The sequence below is a fragment of the Hydra vulgaris genome, chromosome 05, assembly GCF_038396675.1.
Source record: "Hydra vulgaris chromosome 05, alternate assembly HydraT2T_AEP".
NCBI classification, from domain to species: Eukaryota; Metazoa; Cnidaria; class Hydrozoa; order Anthoathecata; family Hydridae; genus Hydra; species Hydra vulgaris.
The window spans coordinates 25,476,091-25,490,169 of record NC_088924.1 but is presented as its reverse complement, the minus strand read 5'-3'; the positions used below and the strand labels follow the sequence as shown (position 1 = coordinate 25,490,169).

General features: G+C 27.5%; 1 long non-coding RNA gene across 1 annotated transcript; it reads right to left on the bottom strand.

Moving 5' to 3' along the window:
- Positions 1-7,084: 7,084 nt before the first annotated feature.
- Positions 7,085-13,067, bottom strand: LOC136080716 (uncharacterized). The gene is made up of 3 exons (XR_010638606.1): positions 12,902-13,067; positions 7,593-7,661; positions 7,085-7,244 (listed from the first exon to the last, which is right to left on the bottom strand). It is a non-coding gene; the product is annotated as an uncharacterized LOC136080716 (long non-coding RNA).
- Between the last annotated feature and the right edge of the window lie 1,012 nt (positions 13,068-14,079).

The window sequence follows — 14,079 nt, the reverse complement described above, 5'->3', positions numbered from 1 at the left end:
GTAACATATTCTTTGAGAACAAATAGAAAATGTGATGAGGTAAAAGAGAAATCAAAATCAACTTTATACTATATACTATATTTTTTGTTACTCTATACTATATTTTAAACAACCTACAATAGCTTTTAAAACATGTGCAGTAGCGGATACAACAAAAAACTACTTCTGTGGTACTTCATGCGAGCAACTTTACATGATAATTCTGCAGTGTTTAAAACAACTGATTTGAAAGACAAATTGTTAAAATTTTTAATCACTGATATGTTTAATTCTTTAGAATTTATTGGTGATACAAAGAAGTTTTCACATTTTGCCAATTTAAAGGTACCACACTGGAAATGATCATCGTCGATCTTTCGTCGCACGATTGCATATATTCCTTTCTTTCTCAAAAAAAAAAAGAATTTTGTTCTCTTACTAAAATTTTAGGTCCAGCAATATGCACTGATCTCTGCAATCCGATTTCTGAAAATTGTTTTGCTTCTTGTGCAATCGTGTTGTTCGCATTTTTTACCATTTTTTTGATTAATTTCATAAAGTTTTCAAATGGGATTGCTGAAATTTCATTTAGCAACTTGGCTGAAAAATCAACATCCTCATACAAATGTAATAGGCCATGTATATTGTACTCAATAAAGGCTGGACCATATGAATCTTTGGCGCTCTGAACAAGAAAGACCCTCAGCGAAATCATGATAATATTCTCTAAAAGTTTTGTTTGAATTACAAAGTATACTAATAGCATTATGCAAAACAAGAAAATGTTGATAATATTTTTTTATTATGACAGATTTTAAAACCAATGGGCCAGTGTACAATAAAAATGACCTAAACTCAGTTGCTTTCCAAAGATCTAAATCAGCTAATGTACGTGGTTGTCGTGCAAAATCGGGTAGTAAATTTCTACTGAACTCTATTAATTTACAGTTAATTATTTAAATTTGCACACTTGACAACCAAAAAATACGTGTTTCAGAAACTTTAACAACCTTTTTATATCGTAAAGAAATACGAGGTGCATAGAATCCAAGGTGAAATTGATAAATTGATGTTATTATCGGAATTAATGGAGAGCGACCAGTTTGATAAACACCTGCATATGCAAATTGGTTAAAGTCTGCTGTTGTTCGAAAATCTCTTAAATTTGTACAATTAAAAACAACTCTATGTTGAACATATGTGCCAACAATCATACACCATTCACAAAAATTGAAACCTGTGTGGTTTACGATACACTTCAGGAATGAACGAGCAGATACATCACAAGCAAAATTCTTCAAAAAAAAAGAAAAGCTTTTTCATGTACACTATCTGGCTTACTCTTACCAGAAAACAAAAAAATTATAAAACGTCAAGACAACCAAAATATCAATTCAAGCCAAAACTGAATTCCAGTGGATTTAAAGAGTGGTAAACCATCCACATTTATGTGTAAATCAATGCTATCGTTATTATTAAAATACTCTAGATTTTCTAGCTTGCACTTTTCAATACCCGCTTGTATACCAAAATGTATAATGGTACCTCCAAATTTTTTTATTACATGGGTTGTTCAAGGAGTTTTTAGCAAAGTTCTTCAATCTTTAGGTAATGATGAGTGCTCATTCTTCCTTAATATTTTTAGCAAACCATTTGCAAATACATTTGAGCAGTTATTTCCACTGATGAGTTGACTTAATTTCATTTGAAAAGCATGTGTATCTAAAATGTCTCCATCGGAGGTATCTGATGAAGACAACACAGCTTCTGCGCATCCCAATTAATTGCTATCATCAAAAACAAACTGTTCAATACTATCCCTGCTTTGACATAAATCTTGGTACCCACTGGGTTGTACACCAAAACATAATCTTGCATCTCAATATATACAAACTTGTTATTAAAACACTTCAAGCAGTAATACTCAGCAACTTTTTTCAGATCAGTAAATTTTATGGGATTAGCCAATTTGTGTTTTTAAAACAGTTTAGATTTGTATAAATCATATTGCTCATCATTATGTTGTTGAAATGGGTATAACAACATTGGCGTGAAGTCCTTCTTAAATTTTTGTTTGTGAATATGATACAACTTCATATAACATTTTTTACAAAGTTTAGATGGGTGAACTTGAGCATTGTCTAAATCAATATTAATATTATATGCATGCATTAAAAAATTCTTGAAAGATCCTACTGGCTTTGGTCTAAGAATTTTTTTCTTTCCACAAACTCTACAACAGTTTGAAAGCAGTTTAATGTGATTTTCCATTATACTAAATATCTAGAAAAAATTTATATACTCATACATAAAATATTCACAGTTGTCTTACATATATATATATATATATATATATATATATATATATATATATATATATATATATATATATATATATATATATATATGTATATATATATATATATATATATATATATATATATATATATATATATATGTATATATATATATATACATATATATATATATATATATATATATATATATATATATATATATATATATATATATATATATGTATATATATATATATATATATGCTCCATGTGGCATTATTATTAATTTTGTGAAATTGATTAATATTACATTTGAAAATAACTGCTAAGGTGAGAGCTTCATAAATTTGTTAAAACTATTTAACTGGCGTTCGTGGTATATATTTTAAATAGGCTTTTGTCCAAGTAGAATTTTGTAGGTTGGTTTCGCCACAGAATGATAAAATAGTCCCACAGTTAAAAAATATATATAATGTACAATATTTTGCTTTCTAAACAATATTTAATATTGATATTTATTATTATATAAACAATTTTATAAAATCATTGGACATATAACAGGAATTATTGCATGATAAATTTATTTTAAGTATTTTGAAGATATAATAAATCAATAGTTTTTAGATATACATTTGAAACTAAAGTGCTTTAAAAGTACTTTAAAATTTAACTTACAAATAGTTTTCTAAAATACTCCTAAAATTTTGTATTTTAAAATGTCATTTGTTCCAATTGAATGCATTTCTAATATTTGCATTTCTTATCATTAAATGCTTACCATCGATGATTGTTTTAGCCACTATACCGATTAGGATGTTTAAAATACACCATTATAAGATGCAAACATCGATATTTAAAAAGATAGTTATTATGCCAATCAGTAATAAAATCTTGTTGCATTTTTACCCCAAGTGCTAAAATCTAAAACTCGCTTTATATTACTTATGTTTCAGATGGTAAGCAAGTATCTCCTAAAGAAAAATAAATCCTATAGTGATACCAATCTCCAATTGGCTATTCAAGCTGTAAAAGATGGCGGTAAAATATTAACGGCGGCAAAATCATTTGGAGTACCGAAATTAATGCTGAAAGATAAGATAAATGGACGTCAAAAATCAAGCTCTGTGGAAGGAAAAGCAGTGTTTACAAAGCAACAGGAACAAGCACTAGTAAACTGGCTTTTTTACATGGCAGATCGTGGATTTCCATTAAAAACAAAGTGGTTAAGGTATAATGCTTATTTATATGCTAAAAAACTACATAGTCGTTGATTACTTCAAAAAGATTTGCTCCCTACATGGCCTAAATCTCACTTAGATTACTCACTTATATAAAAAAAAAATCTCTGAATGTGTTTTCCAATCCAAGTAACTTGAAGAAGAAGAAGTTCTACAATAAAAACAAAAAAAAGAAAGGGGCTCAAAAAAGAAAAGGAATTTTTTGCCCAATCAAATAAAAGCATATAGCTCAAAGAAGAGGAAATTCTATAGCTTAAAATCAAAAGCTACCGACTACTTCAAATGCTTATAACAGAAACAGCAAAAAACAACTCACTGCTGTGTGTGCGGTGTGGCATGAATGGATTCATCAGAAGACTGGCTCTAATGCGTTTCTTGTCATATATGGGCATGTGAAGTCTGCTTTTGCATCAAGATGTGCACAGAATGCGCTTAATTCGACAAAATATAATAAAGCTCTAACTCTTTTTAAATTGGCGAAATCGCCCCATAAAAGGCGAAATCGCCCCATATAAGTGTGCAACACAAATAGGTGTTCATGAGTATAAATAACTTTTTTTTGCATTTTTAAACGCGATTGAACTAAATATAGTTTATTCAATATTTTTCAGACAACATCAAAGCAGCAAAAGTGGCGAAATCGCCCCGGTCTACCCTATGCATATATATATATATATATATATATATATATATATATATATATATATATATATATATATATATATATATATATATATATATATATATATATATATATATATATATATATATATATATATATATATATATATATATGTATGTGTATATATATATATATATATATATATATATATATATATATATATATATATATATATATATATATATATATATATACATATATATATATATATAGTTTTATAAAACAATTATAAAACTGTTACTATTTGCAAGCGTGGTTTGGTTTTTTAATCTTTGGGATCGTGGTTGTCAAGCAAAAACTTGTTTTCGTGACGGCACTTAGATATTATTTCTGTTTTTTTATTTAATAATTCTTGCATACCTTTGTATGATATTATGCAAAGTTTTTCATGAAGACAAAGCAAGCATTTTTTTGTTACGTTGCTGTAGGCGCGGACTTGTTTAATTATTGGCCAGTTTAATTTGGGTGTTAATTTTAAGTTTTCTTTTATCTGCCATATATACTTTGAAAGGATGGTTGAATTTTTCATCTTTTTATTTGTGAATGAGTGTTTGTGGTTAGCCCATCTTCTCTTCCATTCACCTTCTGCTAGGCCAATATATACTTTTTCTGAAGTGTTAAGGGGGGGGGGGGGGAATACTATACATTTATAAATAACATTAGAGGCTCTACATTTTCCTATTATAGGGCAGTTCTAAGATCTAAGAAGTTGACTGCGGGTAGGTTTGTTTGGATCTCTATTTTAAAACCGATCATTTTCATAACTCTAATTATGTTTTTTCGTATGCTATTAATTTGTGATCCAGTTCTTTTTACGAAGTATTATCAGACATCAGACCATCGTCACGATATAGTCCAACGTCTTCTTTATTTATTATTAAATATGTTTAAAACTAATTAAAACTATGCAACAGGTTGTGAGAGAGATTTACAGCCTGTTTGGTTCACTCGCTACGAAAGAAGAGTATTTAATAACTGGAAGTATAACGATTATGCATGAGTTTTTGTTGAGCTAGGGGAGATGTTGTGATTTTAATGTGCGTCAATAATTTGTCAATAACTGGTTTTGCTAATTATTTTTTTATTATTATAAAATTAATTGTTGACAAGAGTCACAAGTTGTATTATTAAAATTTAACTTGGAAACTTTGTGAAATTCTAAAAAATTTGCATTCTTTAGAATTTCACAAAGTTTCCAAGTTAAATTTTTAAATTTTTCCTTAAAAAAAAAAAAATTGTCAAAACTCATGTGATATTTTTGTCCTCAATTATTGATATACGAATTTTTTTAAAAAGGTATATGATGTTGATTTATTATATATTATTATTATATATTATTATATATAATAATTATATGTTGATTTATTATATATTATTATTATATATTATTATATATATACTATTTGAATAAGTTCATTTTTTTAATTCAATATTTGAAAAGCGCGAGTAGTTGGATGGTCTAATTTAAACTTTATGTTTAGCAAATTTGATTTCATGAATTTTTAGTTTATGAGCAGTAGGCGAAGGTTTTGTTAACAAATTGTTAAGAAAGTTGATAGATACAGTTAATTCCCGGTTATCGTACTTCTACGATAAATAAAATTTTACTTAGTATAAACTCCATTTTAAACTTGTTTAGACTTTTCTTTGTGTAACACTGTAGTGCTTCTTGTTTTTAATTGCTTTAATAACAAACTTTAACCTCTTTATAAATTAAAAAAATTTATTATATATATATATATATATATATATATATATATATATATATATATATATATATATATATATTTTAATAACTTATTTCTTCTCTACGTGTGTTTTAACTAAATTAAAGTTCTGTTAAATAGAAAATTTCATTTAATTTTAGTTTGGACACCGCTGAGACATGGTTTTAATTTTGTAATTTTCATGAATTGAAATTTACTCTGTTGATCATTAGCTAACAGTTCAGTAAAGATAGATTGAATTTAACTCCAAGGTAAGAATAATTTTTTTTATTGATAACTTAAGAAATGGTTTTTATGGTTAATTATGCAAATGTAAATTAACAATTTTGATCTTATTTTAACAATTTCGGGCTATTAAGTACTCTCAGGTGCTTAATACACAGGAGAGGATGTTTATTAATTTTTGTATATTTTTCCGACACACTGAGCTTATTAAGGCCTTCCTTTTTATTTCTCTTTATTTCTTTTATATTGTCAAAAGAAAAAAAATTCAGTGTAAACTAACATTACAAATCAGAATTATAAACTAATTGATAAAAATAAAAACAGTCAGTGTAACCCAGTGAAAAAGCGCACATGGGATACGCGTGGATTTTTTCCACATGTAACCCATGTAGGGATCATTATTTTGTCCCATGTGGGTTTCATATGGTAAATCCCACATGGATTCCATATGGTAAATCCCATATGGGATACGCGTGGGTTTTTACCATATGTAACCCATATGGGGATTATTATTTTGTCCCATGTGGGTTTCATATGGTAAATCCCACATGGGTTTTATGTGGTAAATCCTACATGGGATATAGGTGGAAAATACTACATGTTATAGATCTTAAATGCCACAGATTTTAATCCAAATGGTATAAAAGTAGTCAATACTAGACAAATGAAAGTCCGAATGCTTCTATGATAATTTTTAAAATTCTTTTAATTTAAAAATTACTTAAATAGTAATTTAAAATTAATCATCGAAGCTTTCAGAGAGGCTTAACTTAATCTGGTATTTGCTACTTTATCCCATTTGGTATTCAAAACGTGTAGCATTTTTGATCTTTTCATGTGATGTTTTCCACCTATAACCTATGTGGGATTTACCTTAAACTATTATGACGAAATTTTAAAAAATTAAAAAACGTGTTGCAAAATGAATTTATTTAAAAATAAATGCTATTAATCAATACATCCAAAACGAATATTAAAAATATTATTTTTTCTTTTGCGATTTACACTCCGTTTTTTGTCAATTGAATTAATTAAATCGCTTCGGCTTGTATAATACCAAGGTTTTTAGTATCTTCTAACTTTCTTCAAACATTTTCTAAAAAAAAAAATATAAATACAAATATATATAAATATATATATATATATATATATATATATATATATATATATATATATATATATATATATATATATATATATATATATATATATATATATATATATATATATATATATATATATATATATATATATATATATATATATATATAGAAAGAGAGAGAGAGAGAGACAGAGAGAGAGAGAGAGAGAGAGAGAGAGAGAGAGAGAGAGAGCAATTTTAATAAGGAACCTTATTAGTCGAGCAATTTTAATTATTAGCCAGTTTGAAGTCATTAATGACTACAATATTTCACAAATAATTATTTCATAATTTATTACTTACAATGACTAACGTATTATGCGTAATTGAACACATATTATGCGTAATGAGCTTGAACCCATGAGAAGAATCCTGAAAAAAAGTGATCAATAAGGATAAGTAGTTAAACAAAAAAACAAAAACAAAAATGTAAAAACCTACTTTTTCAATGTAGACTTCTATAATAACAGGCCTTGACATCGCGCAAAATGCCGTAAAAACTGAAGGCCGATTAAACTTTCACTTTTACTTATATTGATATATTTTTATATTAGGTAGGGTGTAATGGCAATCTATGTTTTCTAATAATAATCTCTAGTAAAAACGGAAATATAAAAAGAAAACCACAAAATTGTTAAAAGATAATCATGCTTTTTGTATTTCAAATTTCATTAAGAATATTTATGTAATATTAAATAGTATCAATAACAAGCAGAACCATAACAAAGTATATATCTATATATTAGAAAGATAACTGTATTTTTAATTTTTTTTGCTAAAAATGGTAACAATAAAAATCACCAACAATAAAAAACACCAACAAAAGTTGATTCAAGCAAAAAAAAAGTTTTATCAATATATCTCAACAGGGTTAAAGTCCTTATACTTGGCAACTTGTAGTCAATACACAAACAATCATATAAACTTCATCGCATAGCAAAATACTCATATGCTCTACATATAATATCTGAAGTATATAAAACTTCACCAACATTATTTTTTCTCATAGCATTAAGGTGTTCGAATAGAATATTTGACAGAAGCGAACTTTCTTTATTTTTAAAAAATCTAACTGCTTCAAATAAAGCTGATTTTGTTTTTATTAACTTTAATTTGTTTACAGCTAAATATGAAATATTACAAGTTGTGCCATTATGGTTAGCTACAAATAAATAATCATTGAAAATTACTAAAATAAATAATGGAACACCAAGTTTGTACATTTTTGATTGTATGTGCAAACTTTTTTTATTAAGCTGGAAAACAATAAAATTGTTATTATCACTTAACAAAGATTGAATATCGTCAAATATAAGTTCATCCTCTTTAAGAAAATCATTTAACTCATCTGGTAAAATGCTTCGAAAACCGCTTGAAGTTACATTTTTTCTAACTTTACTTGCTGGTGTGGCTAAACAACTAGGCGGAATATTTTAAAAACAGATGGTGGGTTTAAAGGTCGTTGCTTCCCATATTTGCTTTCAAAAGGTGCTTCATTTGGCCAATGCAGTTGACATAATGCTATATAGTCTGTAACAATAAAACCAGTTCTTGGGATAGCTTCACTACATCTTTTTCTCTCCTCTAGATTCTTCGGGAATTTATAAACTGATGTTTTTGTCATAGTTGAGTATTGATATTTTTGTTGTAGTTGTAATTGATATTGTAGTTGTAGTTGAATAAATTGATATTTTTGTTGTAGTTGAGATAGTTCGACTTGCAAAAAGATACACAGTATTTTAAAGGCATTTTTAAGGCATTTTAATTATTAAAAAAACTTATCGTTAGTTTGACAATATTATTACCTTACAATGTTAACGCCTTGAACCTTACAACGTTATCGTCTTGATGTTGGGCTATCTAATTTATAAACCAATCACATTTTAAAGATTTATTAAAAAAGCGTGAACACAAACTTTCGTCTAATGTTAAAAGATGAAAATGTAAACAAAGTATTAGGAATTGGCCTTCAGTTTAACAACTTTGTTGCGCGATGTCAAGGCCTTTTATTATAGAAGGCCGCGGTCACACATAATATAATATTCTGAAACTAATAAACAAACATCTAAATTTCTATAAGTAAATTTATTCTTTGATCATTGCCTTCATATCCTATCTTATTTTCATATCATAATCTATTATGGAATTATTTATATAACATATCACAACAATATTATTAAATTTGTGATGTTCAAATATCATATCAACATTCTCTAACATGTTCATATGATATTTGAATATAGTTCTTGAGTATATTATCTGCAAACAATTGACTGATGCAAGTTCTAGTGTTGTCAAAAACCAAGCATGCATGCATGGGACACTGCAGTGTCCCACAAAGAAATGCAGGTTTGAAAGTCAAATTTTGTTTTATTAAAAAAAAAAATTAAAATAGGGGGGAGATAGGGAGGTTTCTGTAACTTTTTTTAGGCTCCAAAACTTTTAACTTTATATATAATAAGGTTCATAAAACTTAAGGGACTTACAAAGTACATTGAGGAACAAAAACAAGATATTTACAGAAACTTTTAAATTTTTAATCTGGAGTACCACAGTGTAACAAATTAGAACCAATTAATTCAAATTCAAGATTTAGTTCAAGTTCAAGTTATTTGTTCATTGTTTTTTCACTATTTTATATTTATTTGTTCAAATTTGTTAACTAGTACTAATTCTTACTACAGTAAGAATATTTATCATTGTTGAACGTGATTTTATTAGTAACTTAATTTTACTATCAACATATTTTGACAACACTCTTTACATTTTAAATGATGACAGCTTTACTTTTCTATTGATGTTAAATTTATTACGTTTCAATAACTCAGATTGAATTTTAACTGAATTATTGTAAGCTTTGTAAGGGTTTGTTGTATCTCAAATGGTGTTGTAAATAAAGTAAAAATAATATATATATATATATATATATATATATATAATATATATATATATATATATATATATATATATATATATATATATATATATATATATATAGTATTTAGGCTATGGGATCATCCATAAATGATGCCAGTAGATAGAGGGGCAGTGTGAGTTTAACAATAATTGACAATGGGGAGGGGTTGTTGAGACCAAAACAATGTCAATTAAAAAATTGAATTAAAAAAAAAAAGTAAAATATTTTATTTAAAAAAAAAGTAAAACAATTTATGCTAGCTATGAGCAGGTTTTAGAGGTATTTACACCAACAATGTGGTCTAAAAACTTCTTGCTTTTGTTGCTTAAAACTGTAGAGGATCATAGGAAAAACAATTTAAATTCAGAAATTAGCTTGCTTATCTGAAAGAACAATTTATGTTTTTTTTTTTTTACTTTTAGTACTGTTGAGAATAAATGTATAATTGAACCCGAAAAAAATTGATGGTATATGCATTTTTTATATTATATTAACAATTCAGATATACCATCATAATACGATAACAAAAACTGACATCATTTTCAATGGGAGATGGCAAAAAATTTGTTTGATAAAGGGTGAAGTTGTTCAATAAACCGGGTCATAATCTGACATCATTATGCATAGATGACCCTACGATTTAGGTAAAATAAGTAATCAATTTGCCATATTTCTCTTTAGAAAGTGTAAGAAAAAAGCATTGTTATGCTGGGAACCTACCTATTGAGCAAGCTTTGACCACCTATTTTATAAATTTGAGAGACAGAAGTGGAAGTGCGAATCGCAAAAGAACTAATAACAATGCTCTAAATTGATTTTAACTTTGTAGACTAACATTAATATAGTATTTAGTAATAATAAATGAAGTTTACATGATTTTTAAAATTTGTATTTATTTCCACTAATTATTAGTTGTCAGTCTCCATTTTATAAAATGAATTAAATAACTATTTATTTATAGTACAATAATAATACATAAATACTAGTTTCCTAATGCTATTATCATCACAATGTTAATGGTATTCGATTTAAAGTGAAATTTTGTATCAATTTTATTGTTTTAATGTTATATATATATATATATATATATATATATATATATATATATATATATATATATATATATATATATATTATTTTTACTTTATTTACAACAACATTTGATATACAACAAACCCCTACAAAGCTTACAATAATTCAGTTAAAATTCAATCTGAGTTATTGAAACGTAATAAATTTAACATCAATAGAAAAGTAAAGCTGTCATCATTTAAAGTATAAAGGGTGTTGTCAAAATATGTTGATAGTAAAAATAAGTTACTAATAAAATCACGTTCAACAATGATAAACATTCTTACTGTAGTAAAATATAGTACTAACTGATAAATTTGAACAAATAAATATAAAATTAACAAAAACAATGAATAAATAAGAACATTAACTTGAACTTTAACTAAATCTTGAATTTGAATTAATTGGTACTAATTTGTTCAAGCATAACCTTAAAAAATAAGTTTTTATAACAAATTACATATAGTTAACTATCAGGAGTTATATGTATAACTACAGTCGTCCCCCGGTTAACGAACCCCCCTGTTAGCGAACTTTCGGTTAACGAACCGAAAGTTTGCCCAAAATCCTCCCCCGGTTAACGAACCGGAACTCGGTTAACGAACCGGGACCGCCAAATGGCGTGCACACGCGCGTGAAGGTCGGGCGCGCCGTCCAGCATTTCCCCCTCAGTTTTGTGAGTGTCATGGAAGCCTGGGAGGTGAATGGTTGTGTTGGGTGTGCTTTTATTGTTTCATTTTTTTCTTTTCTTGTTTCACTAATATTTTTCATGCATTTTTGTGCTTTTTTCTAGGTTTTTTTCCCACTTGCGATTTTTTCGATTTTGCGATTTTTCAAAATGTCGAACCCTGCGAAAAAAAGCAGAAAAGTTTTCACTCTTGAAGAGAAAAAGACAATCATTCAAAGAGTGCAAAAAGGTGAAAAGCAAAGTGACCTGGCTAAGGAGTTTGGTGTGAATAAATCAACCATTTTTTGATAAGCAATGTTCATGTTCAATTTTTAGTTTTTTCTAAAACTTTGACAAGCAATTTTCATGCACAATTTCAATTTGTTTCAATTTTTAAAAGTGCATAAATCTCAGGTTTCAATCATTTCACCTTTGCCTATTTTATTTATCAAGTTAGACAATTTTTTGAATATTTTCCCCCATTATTTCGGCAAAATCCACCAATTAAAAATTTTTTAATGGCGGCCTATGGGAAAACGCGTTTCGGTTAACGAACTTTTCGGATAACGAACTAGTTCGTACTCCGAATTAAGTTCGTTAACCGGGGGACGACTGTATATGCATTTTAAAGCATATTATTTTATTTAAACATTACTTAGATCATATTACTTTGAAAACTGAACCCAGAGGCTTTATTCTCAATAACACTTTGGTACTCCAGTGTTATTGAGAATAAAGCCTCTGGTTTCAGTTTTCTGTGGTTCTGTGGTACTGTGGGACACTGCATGCAAGATTGGTTTTTGACAACATTTCAACTTGCATCAGTTAATTGTTTGCAAATAATTTACTCAAGATCTATATTCAAATAACTATTATATTATCCTAATAATACGTCTATTTGCACAAATTTTAATCTTATTTCTATAAAGAAAGATAAAAATTATTCGTGGTACTTACATACTTGCTTGCCATTCTCTTTATTAATATAAAATATTTTCACACAATATAAACGTAACGCAATGCAATGTTGATTTAAATTTTTTTTATTAGTTTCCAGCTTTTAAACTAATTCCCATGCAAATCCCACAGGAAACCCACGTGGGATTTCCCATGTGTGTAAATACCATATGGTTCCCACATGTAACTCATGTGGGATTACCCACATGGTAACCCATGTGGGATTACCCACATGGGTTTAAGGTGACAAATTTCCATACGGATACCACATGGGAAAATCCGTCCCACATAAATCCCATCAATCCCACACGGAACCCACGCGGAACCCATGTGGGACGCGGTTTTATTTTTCACTGGGAATTAAGATTAAGTAATCGTTGGCCTTTATAAAAATTCTCTTAAACCTTAATTCAAAACAGCTGTTACTAAATTTTAGCCACAAGCTGCACTATAATAAATTGTTTTCCATGAGTTCTGTATAAAAGCCTAATTTTTTTCTGAAAAAGTCCTAAATGTTTCAAAATATATTCAGAATTTTGAAAAATTTATCTAAATTTTTCAAAATATTGTTATTTTTTAAAATAACATTTGCTTGAATGAATTTCAGAATTTTGACCTTCAAAGTGTTTAAGTTGATCCATTTTTCTCTGAATTCATTGTGAAAAATAAAACAACCATTGTTGTCCTCACATGGGCAGTCATTGAATGAACGTGGTTTTAGTATTAATGAGCAACTTTTACTTGAAAACTTGAAGGAGAAATCACTTGTTGCTTGACGTATCATTTAAGACCACCTTCTGTCTTCTGGAGAAACTCTTAAAAAGCATTAAAATTGGCTGAGAGATGCAGCAACATGCCAGAAATGCAAGTAGTTGATGCCACTAAGGCTTATAAAAGCAAAAATAAAATATTTTCTTTGATAATATTTTATTGTCACATAAAACAATTTTAGTATTTAAAAAAGCAAATCTTTTATGCTTTAGATTTTGTAGAAAACTAAAAGCCTTAAATGTATATTTATTAGTTTTTGTATGGAGTTTCAAGTGAAATTGTTTAAAAACTTTTTAAATGTTTGCTTTCAATGGAAAAAATATTTTGACTAAAAAATTCTTTATCCACAAATTTTTAAGGTAAAACTCTGATAAGTCTTGAAATTTTTTCCTTTTTTGGGAAATATC